The sequence below is a fragment of the Schistocerca nitens genome, chromosome 6 (assembly GCF_023898315.1).
Source record: "Schistocerca nitens isolate TAMUIC-IGC-003100 chromosome 6, iqSchNite1.1, whole genome shotgun sequence".
Lineage (NCBI taxonomy): Eukaryota > Metazoa > Arthropoda > Insecta > Orthoptera > Acrididae > Schistocerca > Schistocerca nitens.
In genome coordinates, this window is record NC_064619.1 from 109,643,729 (window position 1) to 109,667,648 (window position 23,920).

A 23,920-nucleotide genomic window follows, 5' to 3' on the forward strand; every position below is an offset into this window, starting at 1 on the left:
CCCTTGATCCATGTATAGCTGGAATATGATGGATAGTTGCTAATACAGATATAATACACTCTGCACTATACAGATTAACGTTGCGTGCGGAACGATTTGAAGTGGAATGATCATAAAAAATGAATTGTTGGTAAGGTGGGTACCAGGTTGAGTTTCATTGGGAGAGTCCTTAGAAAATGTAGTCCATCAACAAAGTAGGTGGCTTATAAACACTCGTTCGACCTACACTTGAGTATTGCTCATCAGTGTGGGATCGGTACCAGATCGGTTTGACGGAGGAGGTAGAGAAGATCCAAAGAAGAGCGGCGCGTTTCGTCACAGGGTTATTTGGTAACCGTGATAGCGTTACGGAGATGTTTAGCACACTCCAGTGACAGACTCTGCAAGAGAGGCACTCTGCATCGCGGTGTAGCTTGCTGTCCAGATCTCGAGAGGGTGCGTTTCTGGATCAGGTATCAAATATATTGCTTCCCCCTACTTATACCTCCCGAGGAGATCACGAATGTAAAATTAGTGAGATTCGAGCGCGCACGGAGGCTTTCAGACAGTCGTTCTTCCCGCGAACCATACGCGACTGGAACAGAAAAGGGAGGTAATGACAGTGGCACGTAAAGTGCCCTCCGCCACACACCGTTGGGTGACTTGCGGAGTATAAATGTAGATGTAGATGTAGATACTAAAGATATGTGATAAGTTATTCACGAATACGAATGAGGTATCTCCATTTAGGGTATGGAAGAACACGTGTGTCTCATGAACAATACTTTTTTAAAAATCTTCACGATAGTAAAAGCATTAAAGTCAGTTAAGACGAAATTGACCCAGAACATTTTTATATGTCTTGCATTAAATAATATCACGACTTGCAGCAGTTTTGAAATTGTTATCTCCTACAACTTAGAAGATGCGTTGTCAGCCACACTGTGAATTAGATTGGGTCCACTTTGCTCATTACACACATTATTTTTTTAACTTACATTTGCAACTTTCTATATACGATTAAGTATTTCTTAAAATGGAAATGTCATCATACTGCTTCGTTTTCTGAATAGTAGGAGACGTTGGTGCCTTTTACTTATAAAATGCTTTTGAATTCGCTATTCTGAGACACTAATACTAAGACCCTAAGAAATAAATGTTTGTCATTAACAGAACACCCTAAAATTGTTGCCAAGCCAAGATAGCCAGAATGAAAAATGAGGATTAAGAAACTTGTATCTTCTGAGAAAGAGTTTTACGAAATATATCAACTCCCATATCCCACTTGAGAGGGAGAAGGTTCAAAAATGGCTCTGAGCACTATGGGACTTAACTTCTGAGGTCATCAGTCCCCTAGAACTTAGCACTATTTAAACCTAACTAACCTAGGGACATCACACACATCCATGCCCGAGGCAGGATTCGAACCTGCGACCGTAGCAGTCGCGCGGCTCCAGACTGTAGCGCCTAGAACCGCTCGTCCACTCAGGCCTGTGGAGGAAGAAAGTGGCGGATGGAAAACTATATGGTGACGAGGGGCTATAGTTACGTTTCCACATCACTCATCATCTGCAGGAACAGAACGAAATTCTATGTACTGTTTTCACTACTTGCGCGAGTTAAATCGGCCCAGTCCAGTCTGCAGAATGCTATCTCCAGCTCTCATGGTGAGCTCATGTTTCAATTGTCGTGGCTCGTTTGTTTTCACCGCTAGCTGTGCCCGCATGTCCGCCCATTTCCACGTCAGTTTCGTCGAGTTTCAAAGCATCTCGCCCAGAGTACAGTGTCAACAATTCCGCCTGGTACTCAATCGCCGGATTCTCGCAGGATCAGGGCCACAACGCGCATAGAGGTCAGACCTCACCCATCGTAACCTGCGCGCCCACAAGCCGGTTTCTCATAAAACCTGCCGCCGCGCCACGTCCACAGCTGCTGGCGGTATTCGCAGCGCCGCAATCGCGTGCAGAATGCAGAGGCCAGGCGCGGCATGTGTGGCCTGATCCGCCTTTGCCGATCAACATTGTCCGGATGCCTGCGGCGGGCTTTGATTGCAGCAGTTGCTATCGACGCTGTATTAAGAGGGATCGGGGTACGACAGTTTACGCTGGCTGTCGCTGTGACTATCGACGTGACGCACTGGCCCCGTTGCGTAGTCCTCTGGTTATCCATTCCGTTGTCTTCTCTCGGTACACTAAATGCTTCACCATTTCCTCCGCTTCATTCAAAATCACAGCACAATAACAAACGTAGCGGGCCCTGTTCTGTCACGGACATAGCATCGCCCTGTCACGAAAAACAAGAAAAATTAACCATAATTGGTTATTTTTTCTTCTCTATACAGCCCTTCTCCCCCGTTTCACGGGGTTGCCATGTTATTTATTGTATTTGCCGAAATTTGTGAATGAGAGTGGTCGGGTGTCCACGAGACGTAACTTGCTCACCACTCCGTCCGCATCTAGAGTTATGCGATGTGAAAGTGTGAGAACTTGTTCTAAGTATTTGCGAAGCCTGTAACTGACGCGTGACTCGCATACCAGACCCGTTTTCACCAAGCTGGATGTGTAAAACTGCCAAGAAGCCACCCCCAGGTTAGCCCTCCTCGACAGTCCGCAGAACACATTAGATGCAAATCGGCGCGCTTCAACATATAGCGGAGGCACCATGCTCATACACGTGACTATCCCGGTGATTCAAACATTAGAAGCTGTTAGCTGAAAATAATAACTCTGGTAATGTGTCCGTCACAGGAAACACAATGAATTAAGTGAAACTTTTGAGTATTAATTTTCGAGAGGAGGGACACATCACTTTGACGGCATCAGCAGTGTGACATGAATAAAATGAAGCTAAAGACTTTACGTCAATGATTTCGTTGGTTTTACAGATCATAAGATGGACAAAACTCGATCGTAGATGGTTTTAGTTTCAATTAAATAAGCTCTGCTATAAGCTAAAAATGATCCAATCGTTGACATTATGAACACAGTGTTTCGTTGTGAATCCCCCTTGAACTGTGTACACAGTGTCTGTAATAATTTATTTTCGCCGTACAACTGTAACTCACACGAATTCTAGATCCAAATATGACTGAGGATTGTCATGGGTGTTTAGCATTAAATACAATTGGTATGTTTGTGTTGGTATGTGTTTATTGGACTTTTCCAAATTCCACATGTATCGTATCACTACGACTTTACGAAGAAGGAATTCGTTTATCCATATTTTATATTGATATGGACGGTTTCATATACTAGGTGAAAGCTGTGATAACTATAAACTAAGTAGGTACCGTAGCCAGTCATCTGACGTGTCCAGATATGTAGCTGAGAATCCATACGGTATTACATCTCAAAATAGTACGTTATCAGGCTCATGAAGGACGAGACGAATCTCTCGTAGCTAGGCTTGTGGGTCTTGGATTTAAAATGTGTGCATATCACAAAGAAACAAGTGCCACCGAAAGGTGAGCTAAGGATGTGCATCGTGCAGCCTCAATGGTCATCGTGACTGATTGTTGTTTGGAGCGCCTCTTACCTGGTGAGTATTCTTCTTCACCAAAAGTGGAGTAACGAGTGAGCATTTGAACACGAGGTGTTTACTGCTAGTAAATTAAAATCATTCTGTCGCGTCATGACGACAAACGAGTCAATGTGTGAGGACTGAATCGAGAGTCTCCCACACTTACACTATTTGTATGAGTGACTAAGTGTGTGAATGGGGTATTTATTTCTGAGCTGCGTGTGTGTGTATGGGGGGGGGGGATGAGTGTGCGTGTGCGTGTGCGTGTGCCTGCGCCTGCGTGTATGAATGTGGAATTGTTAAATGAACCGTTTGTCATAGTTACGTAAATGGTTGTGTATGGGGTACACTGTGTGTGTATGTAAAAATTATTTGTAATCTGAGTGTACACGTTTGACGGTGTGCTTATCTGTATGTAGAGTTATTATTTTCCCCTACTGGTATCCACTCCAGTATTATTAGTGCGTATATTTTTTTCACTCAACTCCCATTCTCTTTTCCACGTCAAAGGCGACCAATGCAATACAAAAAATCGCTAATACTGTATAAAAAGATTCTCTCCAGTACGTACTGTAAAAGGTGACAACTACATTAATAAAAAATACGATGGCCACAGGAAACGTAGTTTCCACACATATAAAATGTATCGAGTCATTATGTAAACAAAAAAAGGTATCTCTATTATTCAGTGTTACGTATCTTTGTAACTTGTAGATATATAAAAAGAAAAGAATTTTTTCTCTGTAATTCCTAGTCGATGCCTTGTATATATGTTCCTCTCTCTCTCTCTCTCTCTCTCCATAAAATAATTTTTATGCAATTTATGGACGTGCATTCTATTGCATGGACGAGGACTTCAGCTGAATGATACATATGAGAAAAAATACCACTACAGCTGATCTTGAGGATGACTTAATTGTCTCACACGACTAGTTTCGGCGGCACATTACCGCCAACTTCAGGCGGCCACCACTGCCAAAAGGGAATTAGATTTCCTTGGGGTACTTATGGTGCAATCCTCATTACTAGTACACGTGGGCTTGACTTCCTCAGGAGTCTCTACAGGTCATTTATTTTCGCATTTAAATTTGGATAACATTTGTGTTGAAGATAAACATATGTGAATATGCACGCATTTGCCTGCCTACATCAGGTACTGGTGACGCACCATACATGCTACGTACAGATTCACTATACATATCGAAGTTTTGCGAAAACATTCTCAGAAGTTTGAAAGCGCATAGCAGCCATTACCAAAAAATCCATAAACCAAATCCCACCCACCAACACGTTCCCACTTTGCTCACTGAATTGTTTGACAAGTATACAACAAGTTTGTCCATTAAATCGGGTAAGAGCGGAGAAAAATCGAATTGCTCCCAGAAATCGTGCTGGTGAACTGCATTATCGTCAGAAGTCCGCTGCACGTAGGACAAAGTAAAAACAGAACTAAAATAATAATAATTATAATAATGACAAAAGGAATGGAAAAATGAATACTTACATTCGAATGAAACAGTTTTGTCCTTCTTATTCTCCTCTGTAGAGGTAGATGACGCTTCATGGTGGTGGCAGTGTTGCTCGAAAGAGGTACAGACTATGAATAATCTCGCGGACACTAAGAACAGTGGGGCAATGGTGGTAGTGGGAAAATGACGAATAACAGCCCACTGGGGCATTGAGTGCAACATTTTCAAACGTCACGAATTACCATAATTAAAAATGACCATTACAAATTGAAGCTAAAAGCAGTGTTCATCTAAGGAACACGAACCCACTAAGTCGCCAACTCGCTCATAAATTGTGGTAGTTTTCATGAAAGTTACTGCCCTTTAATTATGACCTAATAAAGAAAACATACCGCCAAGTGAACACGTAGTTTACATAAGGGCCATTAAATTAGGCTGTCATAAGTGGCTCGTTTTTTTACATACGATCACTGCCCGTGTTTAAAGTACCCGCCTTCGCCCATTACTGAAGTCTCCAAGCGATTCTTCAACCAGATTCAGAGCAAAAGTTTACCTAGCAAAATTAGGTCAGATGCATTTTGTAAACACATATTTGCAGACGAGGAGCTTGCAATACTCTCCCATCATCCAGCGCATCAGAATGTACAGAGGAACGTGTATCACCCTACAATCCCGTACCAAATGTCGTTGCTCACTGAGAAGACTGCAGGGATATTAAACATACTTCCTCCAAGGAACTATGTTTCGAATCCTCGTCATGTTCCTTTTTTAGTTTTATGATGTCCGCTCCCTAGTTCCCGTCGTTTATTAGCGGGACATCCTTTTGTCACTAGACAACAGCCTATCACGTGCCAGTGGCATCCATTTAACAGCATGTATGTGTCTAATAACCGCCCAGTGCTCACCATAACTCGTCCATTGAATTTCTTTTGGGGTGGGTTCTCGATGGAGTACACCATCGACGAATACGTCGACATGCTCTTGTTGGTGGGTGCATCCACTAACCAAGCTGCTGCTACCGCTCGTGCGTATGCTGCGTAGTACACTCGAAGGCGCCATCCTGATACGGATAGTTTTCGTCGGCTGAAGAAACGTTTACGGGAAACTGGTAATCTTGGTGCAGAAGTAACTGGCAGGAGCCTTTCTAGGATTGAAGTATTCCCCAAACTGAGGACGCGATTCTTGAAACCGTTCTCCCATCACCTCGGTGAAGTACCCGTGATATTCCCAGGCAGGTCACAGTACCTTAATGACTGGTTGTTTAAGTGTTGTACGATGAAGAACTCCATCCATATCATTACAGGTTAACGAAACACTAGCTGTCACAACACCGCATTCGACAAGTAGGATATTGTGAATGGCTTTATCACCAATTGGAAGGAAACCAACAGTTTATAAAAAACATGATTTGGACTGACAAATCTAGCTTCACTCGTGAAGGTATTTTGAACCTCCACAACGGTCATTATTGTTCGGAATACAATCCACATGTCTCCTGTGAACGTGACTTTGAAGCACGCTTGGCAGTAAACCTGTGGGCAGCAATCGTAAGAGGGGTGCTTTCGGGCCCTTACCCATTGCAGGAAAAGTTAAATGTGGCGTAGTGTTTCTTTGCAGTATTTTTCCACGCACTTTTATGACACGTTTCCAACAAACCGGGTTGATCTTACAGGTCTTATGTTCTGGCCACCATATTCGCTTGACCTCAATCTATTAGATTTTTATTTGTGGGCCACTTAAAGGAACAACTTTATACTGCACCAACAATGAATGTACACCATCTAAGAGCTCAGATGCATGACACTTCAACGATGGTGGATACAGGTGTGTTGCATTGGATCCAGAAATCAACGAATGAGTGGCGAAGTCTATGCTAAAGCAAGATGATTGCTTAGAACGTCTTCTTTAAAGTAAACGTGGCAAGTTATTGTAAGAACTGGCTCAGTGAAGATAGACAGTGACCTTAAACGGTCTGAAAAGAATTATTCTGCGCAGCATAATTTGCCGTGTAGTGTAGTCTACCATTTTTGATTTTTGAGTATCACTGGATCCAGACGATATTACTGTATCGTATTCTATTGACTTCGTTTGTATCATGGGCGAGACAAGGTGCTAGTTTATATAATACGTTAGAAGTTATGTCTAAACGTTTAAATGAAGGAAACAGAAAGAGATACATGGTACCGCTTTATGGATTTGTAAATTTGGCACAATTTAATGCTTTGGCGTGAATGCTACTCAAAGTTCATCGAGTCTGCATATCGTCCTCCACGGCATAGCCTCGTCTCGCTGAGCTAATGGAACAGCTCTGGCACACTGCAATGTTCATGGCACCTGTCCATGGCCACGCCTCCATAGCACTTTCAGAGCCTCATTCTTTAAATCCAATTTCTACTAAACCTATCGCCGGGACTAGGTTTTCCTAGGTACACTTTTGTTTTGAACTCGTACGAGGTATCGCTTGCCGACCCCGAAGTGCGATATTTTTTCTTCACCCTGTATAATCAGTATTTAAACCCCTTCTCACATTCATACAAAAACTCTAGAAAACATCAGGGGTTGACGCACTACGACTGTGTACTCCACGAACTTATTCACACTTATTTTTGACTCCTCTAATTCGTATTCAAAAATTTACAATAGTTCAATTAGTTCACTTAAGAAACTACGTGCTCATATGGACTTTGTTTCGCTTCCGCTGTATTTCATGTGGAGAGACAGAGTGAATTGCATTAAGCAGTCATGACATTATCCTATTTTTAAATGAAAATTTCAGCTAGTACTTGATGCAACGGAATTCCAAGGCATGTGGTTGCAGTGAAAAAATCATCTATAATTTGCTATCACTTCAGCTGAAATACCTTCAGTCTGCTACGTATTGTACGATATAGACAGAAATCACATTTTCGTTGTACATATTACACCTATAAGACGTATGTCAGAGACACAGGTAGCGAGTAGTTAGGAGGTGCGACAGTAAAGTAATGAGACTGATGTGAAAAAAATATTGCTTACAGTTTTAGTCAAGTTTTGGTGTTGCTGTCTTCAAAGTAGTTCCCTTCTGATTGAACACACTTTTTCCAGCGCTTCTCCCATTGATGGTAGCATTTGTGGAACTCATCTTCAGTAATCCCCTCCAAGACCCTCGTCACAGCTTTTAGGACATCTTGTGTTGTTTGAAAATGGTGTCCCTTGACGGCCGTTTTGACTCTAGGAAACAGAAAAAAGTCGCACGGAGAGATATCTGGTGAATAAGGTGGCTGTGGTAGTACTGAAATTTGTTTTGAGGTTACGAATTGCTGTACTGACTGAGCAGCATTGGATGGCGCATTATCGTGATGCAGAGTCAAACTATCAGCAAAGGTGGCACGGACACGAAGAACTCTTTTACGAAGTCTTTCTAAAATTTTTTTGTAGTAATATTGATTAACTGTTCATGCAGGACACACCCACACATTATGAGCAAATCCCTTGTAATCAAAGAGATTGATGGTCGTTCACAGCAGTCTTCATCTTCAACATTCATTCTGCCTTCACTAAACATTTTACGTCAACGAAAAACTTGAGCTCTTGACATAATCTCCTCTCCAAAGGCCTTCAGAAGCTTACCGTAAGTTTTCGTCGCGTTATCAACCAGTTTAACGCAAAAAGAAATGGCATACCATGGCCCAATGTTATGCGGTTCCATTTCCGTGACGAGAGACACAAACATGTGTTAACTTATTACAGCACAACTCACGACTGAGCAGTTGCATCGATGTGCCGCTTGGGCTAGAAGCAGCTTATAGACCAGGGTCAAAGGTATTGTGCCTATGCAAGGTTGCCACGTCTTAAAAAAGAAAATCAGTATCATTACTTTATTGTCACACCTCATATATGAGATCTGTTGTAAGGGTTACGGTTCAAGTTTTGTCTTGGTTTCCCTTATGTTAAACATCCCCTTTACTCATTCTGTTGCACTATGAGAAATTTGCTTGTCAGTACGAAATCTAAAACGTAGGTAGATTGTGTTGAATTATGGGTGGGGTTTCATATGAAGGTGGTTGTTATAGGGCCCAAAAAACAGAGGTCGTCTCCTTGGAACTCAAGGGTTAAAGTGTATGAAGCTGTGACCAGCTTTCAATGTATAATGCAGGTACAACCGTTTAACCGAAATCTAGCGAACATTCTGAAACGATAGCTGATATCAGAGATTTACATGTTTCATATAGACCTGGCGTCTTGAGTGACAACTCCAGATAAAGATGGGAGCACATCGTGATATAAATAATACTGTATGCGAATCATGGGCATATGTGTGTATGAGTTATTCCACATTGTAATATCCACAAGATAAATTTTAGCTACAGTGCGACGAGAGACAATTATGCCTCTAACATTTATAAACATTATCTACACGACGTATGAAGAAACAGTGAAAACGAATGAAAACGATGATAAATATTAATATATTACATTATATGATGTAATTGGACATATCGATGTGTATCATACAAAGACGATGATAATTGTAAATTCCTTTAATGATGTGCGTTTCTTTTCCTTTTCTTTTACCTTTTGTTGGTTGGCTTTTGTAGGTTGCGGGCACATATCAAACTGAGGCCTGTTAAGAAATTGTAATTATTTGTTAATTAGTACTTGAGAATAGAGTTCATTATTATTATAAATCTGAGTGAATAATTACTTGTAACTTTAATTCCTCTCTCAGTAAGCATTATCTGTGTTAATTATTTCTTTCCGCTGCAACGAGCGCAGCCATTGATGATAGCGATTTGTATCGCGTTTTTGTCTGTGTTTTCCCTAGAAAAAATCAAATTGTTGCTTTATGAAGTCTAAATACAATAAGAAAGTACACTTTGATAACCATTTCATATACTTATTTGCTCTAACAATAGAAGGTCTCTATCAATTGACTGCCGCCATCTTAACAATTATTTCAGTGGCAAATTCAAATTACGCAACTCTGCAGACATAAATGCCGAACGTAATACAAATATGTAAAAATAAATGTGCACCGGTGGTCCCGAACACATTTTAATGAAAATAATTCGAATCAGATTGTTTATTTAAAAACAGTGCTCACAGCACGATCCTTATAACAAACTTTTCTAGCTGATGTATGGAGCCGAAATTAATTACGCACCAGTTGCGAAGAATATTGTTTCAAGTAACATACGTCAGGGTTGTGCGCGGCTGATATTCGGTGGTGTTAATGATCATTTTGCTGAAGATAACTGCTTTCATCATAATCAATAGTTGTATAGAATCTGTTGCATGAACTGTGATTTAGTGACATTTACACAACACTTTAACACGACGTTAACTTGGAGCTCTTTAGCAACTTGACCAAATCTTTAGCCGGGAGAAATTATTTAGTAATTACTCAATATAATAAAATAAGATTATCGTTTTCATTTACAAATTAGTTAAATACCAAACCACTGAATAACTCAGCAAACGCCACACTGGCGCCCAACGTGGGGCCACCAATGAACATTTATTCGTTTTAATAATAGAAATTATTGTTCTCTTACAGGTACGGGGTACCAAAACAAACTATTAATCATTGCTTATTTACTTGTTTCATGAGCATTGACATCTTCCTACCGAACTGCTGTGCGAATCTGTATCCGCGCCGGTGTGATAATAACTTCATATAAGCATTGCAGTCCACCACTCTCAATACAGGTTGGAACAGATGTTCATGTTCAGTAATTTCATAGCAGCACACAAACAACATTCACTGCGTGTGCAATTTTAAATTAAAATCAGTACCTCCAGCGATAAGTAGTAATTATTGAACATTCTGGCTGCGATGATAATATTTTTAAGTGTTATTTTTATATACGTGTTAGTTATAAGATTATTTTGTATCAGTTGGTGCTTGTCAGTGATTTATATATTTATTGTGCTATATTGGTGACAGAATGGTTTAACAAAAGAAAAATAAACCGAATGAGCATACTGATGCAGAGATGACATCAGAGTCTCAGGTAGAACAATCTACCCATATTTCTGTCGAATTATTAGAAAATTTAATTATGAATGATGATTTAGAAACTGATGTCCCGAGTGATAGTAAAACCGAATAGTTGCCAAAACAAACTGACACTCTTGCATTCAACCAGTTAAGAATTAATGACAATATTTCTTCTGGGCAAGGGGCAGAAGTTAGCAATGTCCGTAAAGGATATGCTAACAGCATTATTTGAAAAGTTTACTATTAAAGAGCAGGAGCGTGAAAAACAACGCGAGCTTAAAGAGCAGGAGCGTGAAAGACAACGTCAGCAGGAAAAGGAAAAACGTAGACAGGAAAAGCTTATAGAAAAACAGCAAGAGGAACTCAGGGAACAAGACTAGGAAAAGATATTTATGGAAAATATAAACAATATTTTTCTGGAAAGAGATAAAGAAATCATCTGTAGGATAAATCAAGTGTTGGTCGATCGTGATAATGCTGTTACTACCCATTTTAAGCAGGAGATCGATGCAGTAAAAACCACTATTGAACCGTTAACAAACATTCCAGTTCAGGTCAATAGTCTTCAAACTGAAGTAGATAGACTAGGGAACCAATTCAAAACCTTGGTTACCGCTGTGGAAACAATGCAGGAGGAGATTCCCTCGGAAATCCGAAAGCAAGTCCAAACAGAAGTAGCCAGGGTGCTGAGCTCTGAAAATCAAAACTTTGAAAATCTGACAGTATGCAGTAAAGACAACACTGGTACTGACAGGAAAAGATGGCAGATAATCTGACGGCGAATTTTAATGCACCTGAAGGAAGACCAAATTTTGGTAATCAACCGATATTACCAGTGCAATATATGACACCAAGGAACAATAATAGTGGAACAGAATGTACTTGTAGTTAAGTAACCACACCACCTGAGAATGATAGCAATTTCATGCACTTAACTACTTTGATGCATGAAGAAAGCCTAATTAAGCATAGACAGCTTCAAATATTTAACGAAGAAAGCGAGAAAAACATACATCCAGTAGTTATCATTCGAAACATCGAAAGTGTTCTTCCAAAATCATGGTCGGAAGAACAGAAAATACAGTTTGTGGTTTCACATATTTCTGGTGCTGCGTCGCTCTGGGCATTAAGTGCAGCAGAGACCTGCAAGACTTTCCACGACTTTGAGAAGGCGTTCCTTGATCAATTCTGGTCAGCGTCTACTCAAGAGCGACTCCGTAAAATTGTTTACAATGCAGAAATGTACAATCCGAATTCAGGTTCCTTAAGAAAGTACAGTACTTTGAAAAATATATTAACATGACCCGGTACTGGGATGAGCCAGTAACCACCAGAGACTTATTGCGAGTGTTGAAAGCTAGATTACCCATTCATATTAGAGAAAAATTATTTAATGTTACAGATATCGATCTGAAAGAATTTCTGTCTGTAATTGATTCTCTGGATCTAGTGCAAGAAGACGCCAGAAAAAATTCTGACGTGATCAGCAATAATAATAGTCCTAATAGAGAACATTCATGGAATGGAAATAATGGAAATAGGGGCGAAGGTAGTCCAAAGAAAAATAAAAATAAAGCTAATAGTAACGGAAAATACAACAATAATAATAGTAGTAGGAATCCATACAACCAAAATTTTGGTTATCCTAATAACAATAACAGTAATTATCAAAAGGCCGAAGAACACCAAGAACCGAATGGTAATTAGAGGCCGTACCACAATGAAAACCCAAAAAATAACAATAGCAACCGAAAGAGACAACCGAAAGAGACGAAATGACAACAGGTCAGACAGTCCATATAAAGACAAGCCTAAAAATATGCGGGGTGACAGTGAATATTGGCGACAGCCAGGGCCATGTCATTGGCAGCTGCAGCAAAATTCTATCAATTCAGGTCAGCCAATAAATTATGTACAGGCTATACCTATACCAAGCAATCAATATCCGCCGTGGTCGGATCCAAGCAGGCCTCCTCCGACTGAAAACCCACAAAATGTTAGAATAGTGGAGGTACCTTTGGAAACAAAACAAAACACTCAGAAGCCAACAAACTAATTTCGGTCCCTGTAGGCCTTCGCCAGGTGACCGAGGCCAACAATGAAGGTAATAGGTCGACAGAACAAAAAATAAACATGATACGGTATCAGGATTGCAACAGGATCGAAGAAGAGCTATATCAGGAACCTGCTGTCTCTGATAAGCCACAAAGGGAAAATATCCAAGCAAGTGTCACCGGAGCTGTAAATGGTGTAACTACCATTCTGCTTGATACAGGTGCGAATGTATCAGTTATGAACACGCAGTTTTTCAAGAAGGTATCGGAGATAAGGAGATTGCCGATTTTGCCTGTAGCAAATTGTAAGGTTATAGGTGCATTGGGAAAAAAGGGACAGAGTATAAAACACTAGACACAGGTGGAAGTTTCCTTGGGAAATGATTGCTTATTATGCACTTTCCTACTAATGGATAACTTGTCAGTACCGGTGCTTCTGAGTCTTCAGTTCCTTCAAAAAATGGAAGCTGTAACTGATCTCGCCCGTGGGACATGTGCACTTAAGTACCAACAGCGACCCATAACATTAATGCTGAATCGGGAGTTCGGTGCGATCCTTCCGCTGATGAGAAAATTGAATCTTTCTGTCAGCAAACAGAAGTTTTTAGCGTTGGATCATAAGCACCCACAGATGTGTCACAACAGTCGAAGTAACGATACACCCAGCAACGTGAGTGACATCGTCACAACAATAGAAGAGAAAGTACAGGAAGCAACTTGCATTAATGCTTCAGAGGCTAGACAATTAACAGAATTATTATCCGGATACCTCGAAGTAGTCACTGAACGCCCTGGAATCATAAAAGATTACCAGTATTATATGAAAGTATATTCGCACAAGACCTATTGCAGAACATCCTACTCGGTCCCCTGGACTAAGAAAAACGAAGTGAATATACAAAGGACCAATCAGAAGTGCAAGTGCACTACCCCATAACTGTAAATATAATGTTTATGGTAAAATAATTAGCAGTAATAATGTGATAATCTTATGTATTTTTTAGTTTATAAGCTTTTATGTCAAGTATTACACTGTAATGTTCTTGAATTATTTGAACAAGGAGTAGAGAATCCCCATAATAAAAAACTTGATAAACACTTGAGTGTTTTTGCATTAAATGTGAGGAATTTTAGCTTTCTGTACGTAGGATAGAAATAATTAAAATGCTTAAATAATGTATTTGTTCGTGTGTAAGAATGTATATAACAAAAATATTTTCATAAGATTGAGTCATGTAGTCCCACACATGTAGCGAGTGTTGGTGGTGTGTGAGCTGTGTGACTGAGGAAAATAAGTAAATAAAAAATAAAATAAACTACTTTCACCACTAGTGAAGCGAAATCTGAATGTGTACTGATTTACGTACACAGTTTCATTACGCAGTCATTTATAATGCTCTTATGAGCAACATTCCGGTTAGATATACCGAACATGGACATCTGTCGTAAAAACATGGTAAATAAAAATGTTGTTGTTGTGGTCTTCAGTCCTGAGACTGGTTTGATGCAGCTCTCCATGCTACTCTATCCTGTGCAAGCTTCTTCATCTCCCAGTACCTACTGCAACTTACATCCTTCTGAATCTGCTTAGTGTATTGATCTCTTGGTCTCCCTCTACGATTTTTACCCTCCACGCTGCCCTCCAATGCTAAATTTGTGATCCCTTGATACCTCAAAACATGTCCTACCAACCGATCCCTTCTTCTAGTCAAGTTGTGCCACAAACTTCTCTTCTCCCCAATCCTATTCAATACCTCCTCATTAGTTACGTGATCTACCCACCTTATCTTCAGCATTCTTCTGTAGCACCACATTTCGAAAGCTTCTATTCTCTTCTTGTCCAAACTGGTTATCGTCCATGTTTCACTTCCATACATGGCTACACTCCATACAAATATTTTTAGAAACTACTTCCTGACACTTAAATCTATACTCGATGTTAACAAATTTCTCTTCTTCAGAAACGATTTCCTTGCCATTGCCAGTCTACATTTTATATCCTCTCTACTTCGACCATCATCAGTTATTTTACTCCCTAAATAGCAAAACTCCTTTACTACTTTAAGTGTCTCATTTCCTAATCTAATCCCCTCAGCATCACCCGATTTAATTTGACTACATTCCATTATCCTCGTTTTGCTTTTGTTGATGTTCATCTTATATCCTCCCTTCAAGACACCATCCATTCCGTTCAACTGCTCTTCCAAGTCCTTTGCTGTCTCTGACAGAATTACAATGTCATCGGCGAACCTCAAAGTTTTTACTTCTTCTCCATGAATATTAATACCTACTCCGAATTTTTCTTTTGTTTCCTTTACTGCTTGCTCAATATACAGATTGAATAACATCGGGGAGAGGCTACAACCCTGTCTCACTCCTTTCCCAACCACTGCTTCCCTTTCATGCCCCTCGACTCTTATAACTGCCATCTGGTTTCTGTACAAATTGTAAATAGCCTTTCGCTCCCTGTATTTTACCCCTGCCACCTTCAGAATTTGAAAGAGAGTATTCCAGTTAACGTTGTCAAAAGCTTTCTCTAAGTCTACAAATGCTAGAAACGTAGGTTTGCCTTTTCTTAATCTTTCTTCTAAGATAAGTCGTAATGAAGAACTTTGATTTACTTTGTGAATAATGATGAACGGTGATAAAAACTGTCATTACGTGACCGTATGAACGCTCTTGGAGTGTCAAAGTTAGCAGCAATGCTATGAACGTTGAGTACAGTTGACTGTATTAATAATTAACTTGAACTGAAGACCTGTAGTAGTTTGATATGAAGCGTCTCCGCGTGCCAAATTCAATGAGACAGACTGTAAAGCCAGCCGCGCGGCAAAACAATAATGCAACGTCGGCTACGCAGCGCGTCGCGAAAATATTTACATTCCGCTTAAGTAAACGAAGCACACTACGGACACTTGTATGATTAACGGTGCAGTGTTCAAAATGTGCATATTGTGATGAACTTACATGTGAATCACAACATTGTGTTGAACAGTGTCAAAATATAGAACATACTCCAAAAACAGTCTAATTCCATCCATGTGAATGCAAGTGAAATGGACACTAATAGACTTTTCCATAGGATGAGAATAGTAATTATCTTGTCACTGATGCTTATATTTTGACATTTCATGTACCCGTCTTAAACTGAGGGACGTGGGGAAGGAGAAACAAGACACGCTGCAGCGCGGCTTCTAACCAGCAGCGGATACAAACCACGATGCAGCCGACGGCAACCGACTCGGCCGGGGGTCGTTCCAGCAGCAGCCAGTACCTGTCTGTGGTCCAATGGCTCGACACGAGGGCGGTCTTACGACGTCAGCAGCAAATTCTTATGACATTCGATAAATTAGTGACTTTTGAAATTGTTATGATATACCACCATGAAAAAACATTCATTATCTCAGATGCTTACAACAGAGTCATAAATTTGCATTTTCCAGCATATTTTATTACAATCATGTCAAGCCTGACTGTTAAAAGTAGGTGTCTGTATTTTCTTGAAGCCCCTTGGACGGTTTTGTTCCCGGTTTTCCGAGTCCAGTGAACCCAAATGGAGGGGGGGGGGGGATAAGTTAATCCGGGAAGTATCCGCAGCAATTTCCGAGATAATACAGTCACTGAAGTCATTTAAAATACTCGATTCAACTATAATTTTATCATGTCTAAAACAACATTGAAACTAAACATTTGCATCTTGAGTAGCAAATCAACGTGGATTACGTGGGCTGATAAAAAAAATATACAATAGATAAACTAATTCTTTTTCTCAGCCCAAGGGGCACTGTAACATCCACGAGATAAATTTTAGCTACAGTGCGACGAGAGAAAATTATGCCTCTAACAGTTATAAACATTATCTATTCGAAGCATGAAATAACAGTGAAAACGAATGAAAATGATGATAAATATTAATTATTTACATAATATTCTATGATGTAATTGGACAGATCGATGTGTATCATACAAAGACAATGATAATTGTAAATTCCTCTTATGATCTGCGTTTGTCTTCCCTTTTTTTTACCTTTTGTTGGTTGGCTTTTGTAGGTTGCGGACGCATATCGAACTGAGGTCTGTTAAGAAACTGTAATTATTTGTTAATTATTACTTGTAAATAGAGTTCATTATTATTATAAATATGAGTGAATAATTATTTGTAACTTTAATTCCTCTCTCAGTAAGCACTATCTGTGTTAATTATTTCTTTCCGTTGCAAGCAGCGCAGCCATTGTTGATAGCGATTTGTATCGCGTTTTTGTCTGTGGTTTCCTTAGAAACAAATCAAATGTTTGCTTGATAAAGTGTAAATAGTGCACAATACGAAAGTAGATTTTATAGAGTTTAATAAGCATTTTAAATATTTACTTATTTGCTCTAACAATAGAAAGTCTATCAATTGTCTGCCGCCATCTTAACAATTATCTCAGCGGCAAATTCAAATTTAAATTACGCAACTCTGCAGAATAAATGCCGAAGGTAATACAAATATGTGAAAATAAATGTGCACCGGTGATCCCGAACTCATTTTAATGAAAATGATTCGAATCAGATTGTTTATTTAAAAACAGTGCTCATAGCACGATCCTTATAAGCATCTTTTCTAGCTGATGTATGGAGCCGAAATTAATTACGCACGAGTTGCGAAGAATATTGTTTCAGGTAACATACGTCAGTGTTGTGCGCGGCTGATATTCGATGGTTTTAATGATCATTTTGCTGAAGATAACTGCTTCCATCTTAATCAATAGTTGTAAGGAATCGGTTGTATGAACTGTGATTTAGTGACACTTACACAAGTTACAGACAACACTTTAACACGACGTTAACTTGGAGTTCTTTAGCAACTTGATCAAATCTTTAAGCGGGAGAAAAATTACTTAGTAATTATTCAGTCTAATAAAATAAGATTATCATTTCAATTAACAAATTAGTTAAAAACCAAACCACTGATAACACAGCGAACGCCACAATATGTATCATGGGGTAGCTGAGGTGGCACAAATAAATGAAAAACAACCAAACATGATGTTCATGTTTAGGTCGTATTACAGCACACTCCTTGTGAAGCTTAGTACGCAGTGTGAGTTGACACTCTTTGTCTTGGACTCTTTATGGCAGGGTTCTTCACTGTGCCATGCAAATAACTGTGTCCACGTCAAGCTTTGATTTAAGGAAAACAGGATATTCAAAGTTGAGACAAATGTCGCGCTGCTGTAGATCTTACTTTACATAAGGATCCAAAGCTGCACGCCGTGCTGCGATTTAGTTAACACATAAAGAACTTAAAACCACAGGTTTCAGATATTCATGTCGTTCTGCGTTGCAGTTGTTCCGAAACGATTACAAACAATAGTATGTCACTTGGCCGACTTACATATTCCTGATTAATTATCCAACCTGGTAAAGTGAAGCTACAGCGAAACGTGGAATCCGAGCAAAGCTCCTTTTCTGGAGAATGTTCACATCACTGAGAGGTGAATGCTAGGTTAAAAGACAGATGGAATGGAAGTGACCCAGCCGGGATTCGATCCTACAAACTTTCGGTTTCTAACTGGACGCCTTACCACTTGTTTAACCTTTCTAGTTCTAGCTAAATTCTTTCTACCATCTTTCCTTTTTTTGTAATTTCAGCATCGAGGGCTCACTGATGCGAGACGATACATTCGACTTTTACTTTTTATCACTTGAACTTCTTTTCGATCTCTTCATTTTCAGGCACGCACTTTCCAAAAAGACAACACATGGACAATATAATTAAGACATGCGTGGTTAGTGTTCGTGGCATCTCTTATTTAAGATCCTGTTTTTTCTGTACTGCCACCTCGTTATGTATGTTTCAAGTACTTGTGTCACTGAGTTGAGGCTTTGCGTCGCAGTGAGCGGCAGCAGCAGCGCTTATCGATATAAGCCATGCTGAATTATCTCTGTGGCACTGCTATTACTTCCCGATCGTCGTGTGTCGTGAGGGCAGTTGGAAACGGATCAGCAGTGCAGTCGGGACGCAGCAGCAGTGAAGTCTGGGACAGACTGCCGATGAGGCGCCGACAGCCAGTACTCGCCCGACCGCTGGCCACACACATGCATTGTCCGACGGAAGGAGATTTGAGAAGGGCAACCATTGGTTGATTGGTCGGTCGGTCGTCTCATCGGCCGACGTGTAACAGGTTCTATGACCGCTTTTGGGCCCCTTCAGTTAGCATCTTGTGGAACTTGGGTCGGTGCTCTCCTGGTGCAGGGGTGTCGGTTAGCCAATGGGCGTGTTTCCTCTGCATGGTTGGGTCTGAGCCAGTATTTCCGCCGACGTATGTCTGTAAGTGAGTGGGAGACGCACCAGCAGTGCAGTCGCGACGGAACAGCAGTCGCGGACGGACCAGCAGGCAGTTCGTCGGTTGGCGTGAAGCAGCGAGGAAAACTCGGCGCGTGCTTTGGCCGAGCCCGCTGGCTGCGTCCCATTGCTGTGAGGTCCGTGGCTCACCGATCCTGGACACGAAATTTATGTTTGGCATAATCTACCAGCAAGTCACCATTACGCGCATTGTGTCGTTTGGATTTCGTTGTCGGCTGTTGGGACATGTTATATTTTCGGTGGGTCCGTTGACAGTCGGTCGGTAGGTGTGAATCAGCCTGGATATCTCCGCGCTGCGCAGTGGGCCGGGCCCGCTGGCAGTCTCTACTCAGTGTCGGAGTGTGTAGGAGCTGTTCCGATTGCTACGAGGTTCGTGGCTCACCGACCCAGGACATCAAAGTTGAGTGGTGATTTAATTACCAAAGCCAGTCTCTTCAAATTGTGCTGTTGGTTTTCTTGGTTGGCTGTTGGGAGTATGTCCCTGAGCAACAGCGCGTGTTCGAGTTGGCGAAAGTTTGGCCACCATCCAGTGGAGTTTAACTGTATTTTGGTTATTTGAAGTCCAAGTGCACCAGCGAAATTTTCTGCCTTGTGGCCGTTAGCGTTCTGGTTACCTGCCGTGACCGCTGCCTAAGATTCAGGCAGTGTCTTTTCCTCACCGTTTTATCGCTGTCCATTACGTGTGTGTAGTTCTGACGGATTATGCGTACTTGGTTTTGAGCGGCTACGCCTTTTACGTTTGGCATTGGAGTTCCTTTGTGCTGGTCGGTGGGTCCGTCGACTTCTCTTGGTTGCGTTGCCGGCGGATCGGATATACTTCAGCCGACTACCTGTCTCTCCTAAGCGAACGTTAATATTTCAAGTGCAGACTGACCCCCGGAAACATCTGAGCACCACTGTCTTTACTGCCTTTTCTTATTGGTGTTTGATTTAATGGCTCATAGCCGATGGTTTGAATTTGTATGCTTTTGGTTCTGTTTTAAATAATGGGCCTTCTGCCTTTTGAATTGTTTTTCAATCATGAGCTTTCAGCAGTCTTAAAATTAAAATTCCTTACTTGCTTTAGATTGTTTGGGCCTTCAGCCTCATTTAAAAAATAGAACGAGTCTAACGACGACTGAACAGAATCGTTCAACGTGACAGAAGTGCAACCCTTCCGAAAATTTCCGCAGAGTTCAATGCTGGGCCATTAACAAGTGTCAGGGTGGACACCATTCAACGAAACATCGTCGATATGGGCTTTCGGAGCCGAAGGACCGCTCGTGAAGCCTTGATAACTGCACGACACTAAGCCTTACGTCTCGTCAGGGACCGTTAACACCAAAAGTGGACTGTTGATGACTGGAAACATGTTGCCTGAGCGGACGAGTCTCGTTTCAAATTGTATCGAGCGGATTATGTATGCGAGTATGAAGTCAACGTCATTAAACCATATACCCTGCATGTCAGCAGGGGAGTGTTGAAGCTGGTAGAGGCTCTGTAATAGTGTGGGGCGCGTGCAGTTGAAGTGATATGGGACCCCTGATACGTCCAAATACGACTTGACACGTACGTAAGCAAACTGTCTGATCACCTGCATCCATTCATGTCCATTATGCGTTCCGACGGGCTTGGGAAATTCCAGCAGGGCAGTGCGACTTCAAACGCGTCGATAATTGCTAAAGAGTGCCTCCAGGAATACTCTTGTGGGTTTAAATGCTTCTGCTGGCCACCAAACTCCCCAGACATGTACGTTATTGAGCATATCTGAGATGCCTTTGTAACGTCCCCTTAGAAAAATTTATGAATGACTCTGCTGATAAATCTCTTACATTATTTGTTTTTCAAAGAGCTGAGCAAAACTGAACGTAATCAGACATTCACTAAGGTGACACACAATATTTTTAGCGCAACGCAATATGACTTTCAGTAATCCCTACAAATGAATGGCCCTGACTAACAATAACCTATACCTTCCATGAATTCTTACCTTCCAAAAATCTTCGTTACTCGAACTACTGCAATACAGCAAGCGCCAATACTGCCAGCTAAATAAAGGCACTAACTACTGATAGGCATAGTTAGCAAATGAAAGATTTTGACACAGAACAAATAATGTATTTATCTTAATAGTGTTCAAAAGTCATTATATATATATATATATATATATATATATATATATATATATATATATATATATATAAGTTCATGACATCCAGTCTTACAAATTTACTCTCTCTGGTGAACACACGTCCATATATTCCGCTCTCAAAATTCCACCATATCTCTCCCCACATCCACCACTGCTGGCGGCTCACCTCCAACTGCGCAACGCTACGTGCTGTTAACATCCAGCTGCCCAACACTACAGCCAGTGATTTTCATACAGAGTGCTACGTGGCATTACCAGTAAAAAAACCTAAACAGCCTACTTACATAGCCCCCATGCTCCCCACAACAAATTTTACAAATTGTTTTGGGCAGTGGCCAATAATGATTTGATAAAATTTTTCATAATTACAATAACAAAGATATCAAATGCACACACTTATAGATACAATGTTGGTCACAAGCTAAAATTTTCTCATAGTCCATAAAGACGGTCTTGATCGTTCATCACAGTAAAATTGCAGTGTTTTTCTCAAAGTCTGATTAGTAAGAGAAAATGCACACAGAAGTAGTGGATTTCCATGCATTCTTGAAGAAGTAGTGTTGTCCTTTAAACGGAAAGACAGTGCTGACTCTTGACATGCAGACAGGTAATGGGCCACAACAGAACAAACCCACAATAGAGTCAGTCGAAATTGAAGAATATTGGTAGGTAGTAGGTAGGTTATCACAGAGCAGACCCACTGTAGTCCTGGTAGATATTACGGTATTAGTGGGCCATCAAAGGTGCAGACCCACTGCAGTCCTTGTAGAGATAGTGGCATCTGTGGGCTATCAGATGTGCAGACCCACTGCAGTCCTTGTAGAGATAGTGGCATCTGTGGGCTATCAGAGGTGCAGACCCACTGCAGTCCTTGTAGAGACGGCCAGCAGCCATCTGTTGCGACTGTGCAGGTGCACAATCACCATCGAAGGGTCTTGCGGATAATATAGCGAGTCCATAAACCATCGCTTGTGCACTCACAAAGCTTTTGGAATTGTCCTTAGAATCAGCAATGCTGTTAACCAGTCCCTTGCTGAATTATTAAAACAAGTACAAACACTAACAGTTCCAACTTCTAACACATTGTGCATATACTATAACCAACAGAAATGTGTGCACTGAAATGAATGCTTACAAGTTACTTAATTCGATGAACTGGTGTCGATTACAATTTTATAACATGAGAATACAATCACAAACGTACAGAAAACATCATTGAAGAACATAATAGTACAGATAACATTTGTAGTAATACAGGCTTTACAAAAGAATCGAAATAACATATACATCAGTGTTACAGGATTATCACATAAGTAAATACATAAAAGGTCAGAATAACTTCTGAAACATCGACTTCACACGTGAGCATTAAAACAAAACAGAAAAATGTCTGAACCTCTTTACAAAGTTGATAACATATTATAAATGCAAATTATATTTGAGGATAACATTATTCCTCATCATAGCGAATGTAGCTTAGTATTAGAAAAATTTTACAACATAAATATTATTAGATACACACATAAAGACAGGAAAAACACAAACACACAAGAGTACACAAACACATAGCGGAATTACACAATAGGAAAGGACAGGGTTTGTTTTCAGTGTGACATTTGGTACTGCAGTCCAACCCAAAACTTCATTTCATAGATTTTTCCTCTTATTTCACCTTTTGTAATACCTTGTCAATGCATTTCTTCCAATTCATCACAACTCATTCTCTTATATAGCCTACCCCCTTTTAAGCTAACTTAAATCTACTGAGCTCAGATGCTAAACTAGGGGACGAGGCAATGCAGCAGCACAAAACAACTGACACAAACAGCAATGACAAAAAAATGCAAATTGGCAAAGCAAGCAGCAATAAATATAAATTAGTAAAGCAATACCAATATTACAACTAATATAAGGCAATGTGCAGCAAACAAGAAAAATAAATCAGTAGTAAAACTGGCTTAACAGAGTGATGCAAAGTGAAATTCAGAAGCACTATGCCTGGCAAACAGCAGCAGCAAATGCAGTAACTTATATCTAAACATGACAAACCCACAAGCAGAAAAAAATAGTACACTAAAGACAACAATGCAGATAAGGGAAATGTATATTCACATCTTAATGTCTATGTAATTAAAGTGGTGCACCCCAACAAGTTATTCTACCAAAAACATACCAAGTAGTTGAAAAAAAATTATGTATGCAATTCCTGTGAAGGAAAATGTCTTTTTGTGCTCCCTCATTTGTTTGGAAGTAGATCATAAAATTATTATTTACTGGATATGTAGGCATAAAATATCTATATTAGTACATCTATTAAATTTTATTTTAACGAATGCTGCAGTGCAGCTGGAAACTAGATATTAAACGAAATGAGCAAATATATATAGCCTACATAGAGCAAGGCATGAAACATCATTCACTAGGCAAATGGCGTCTCAA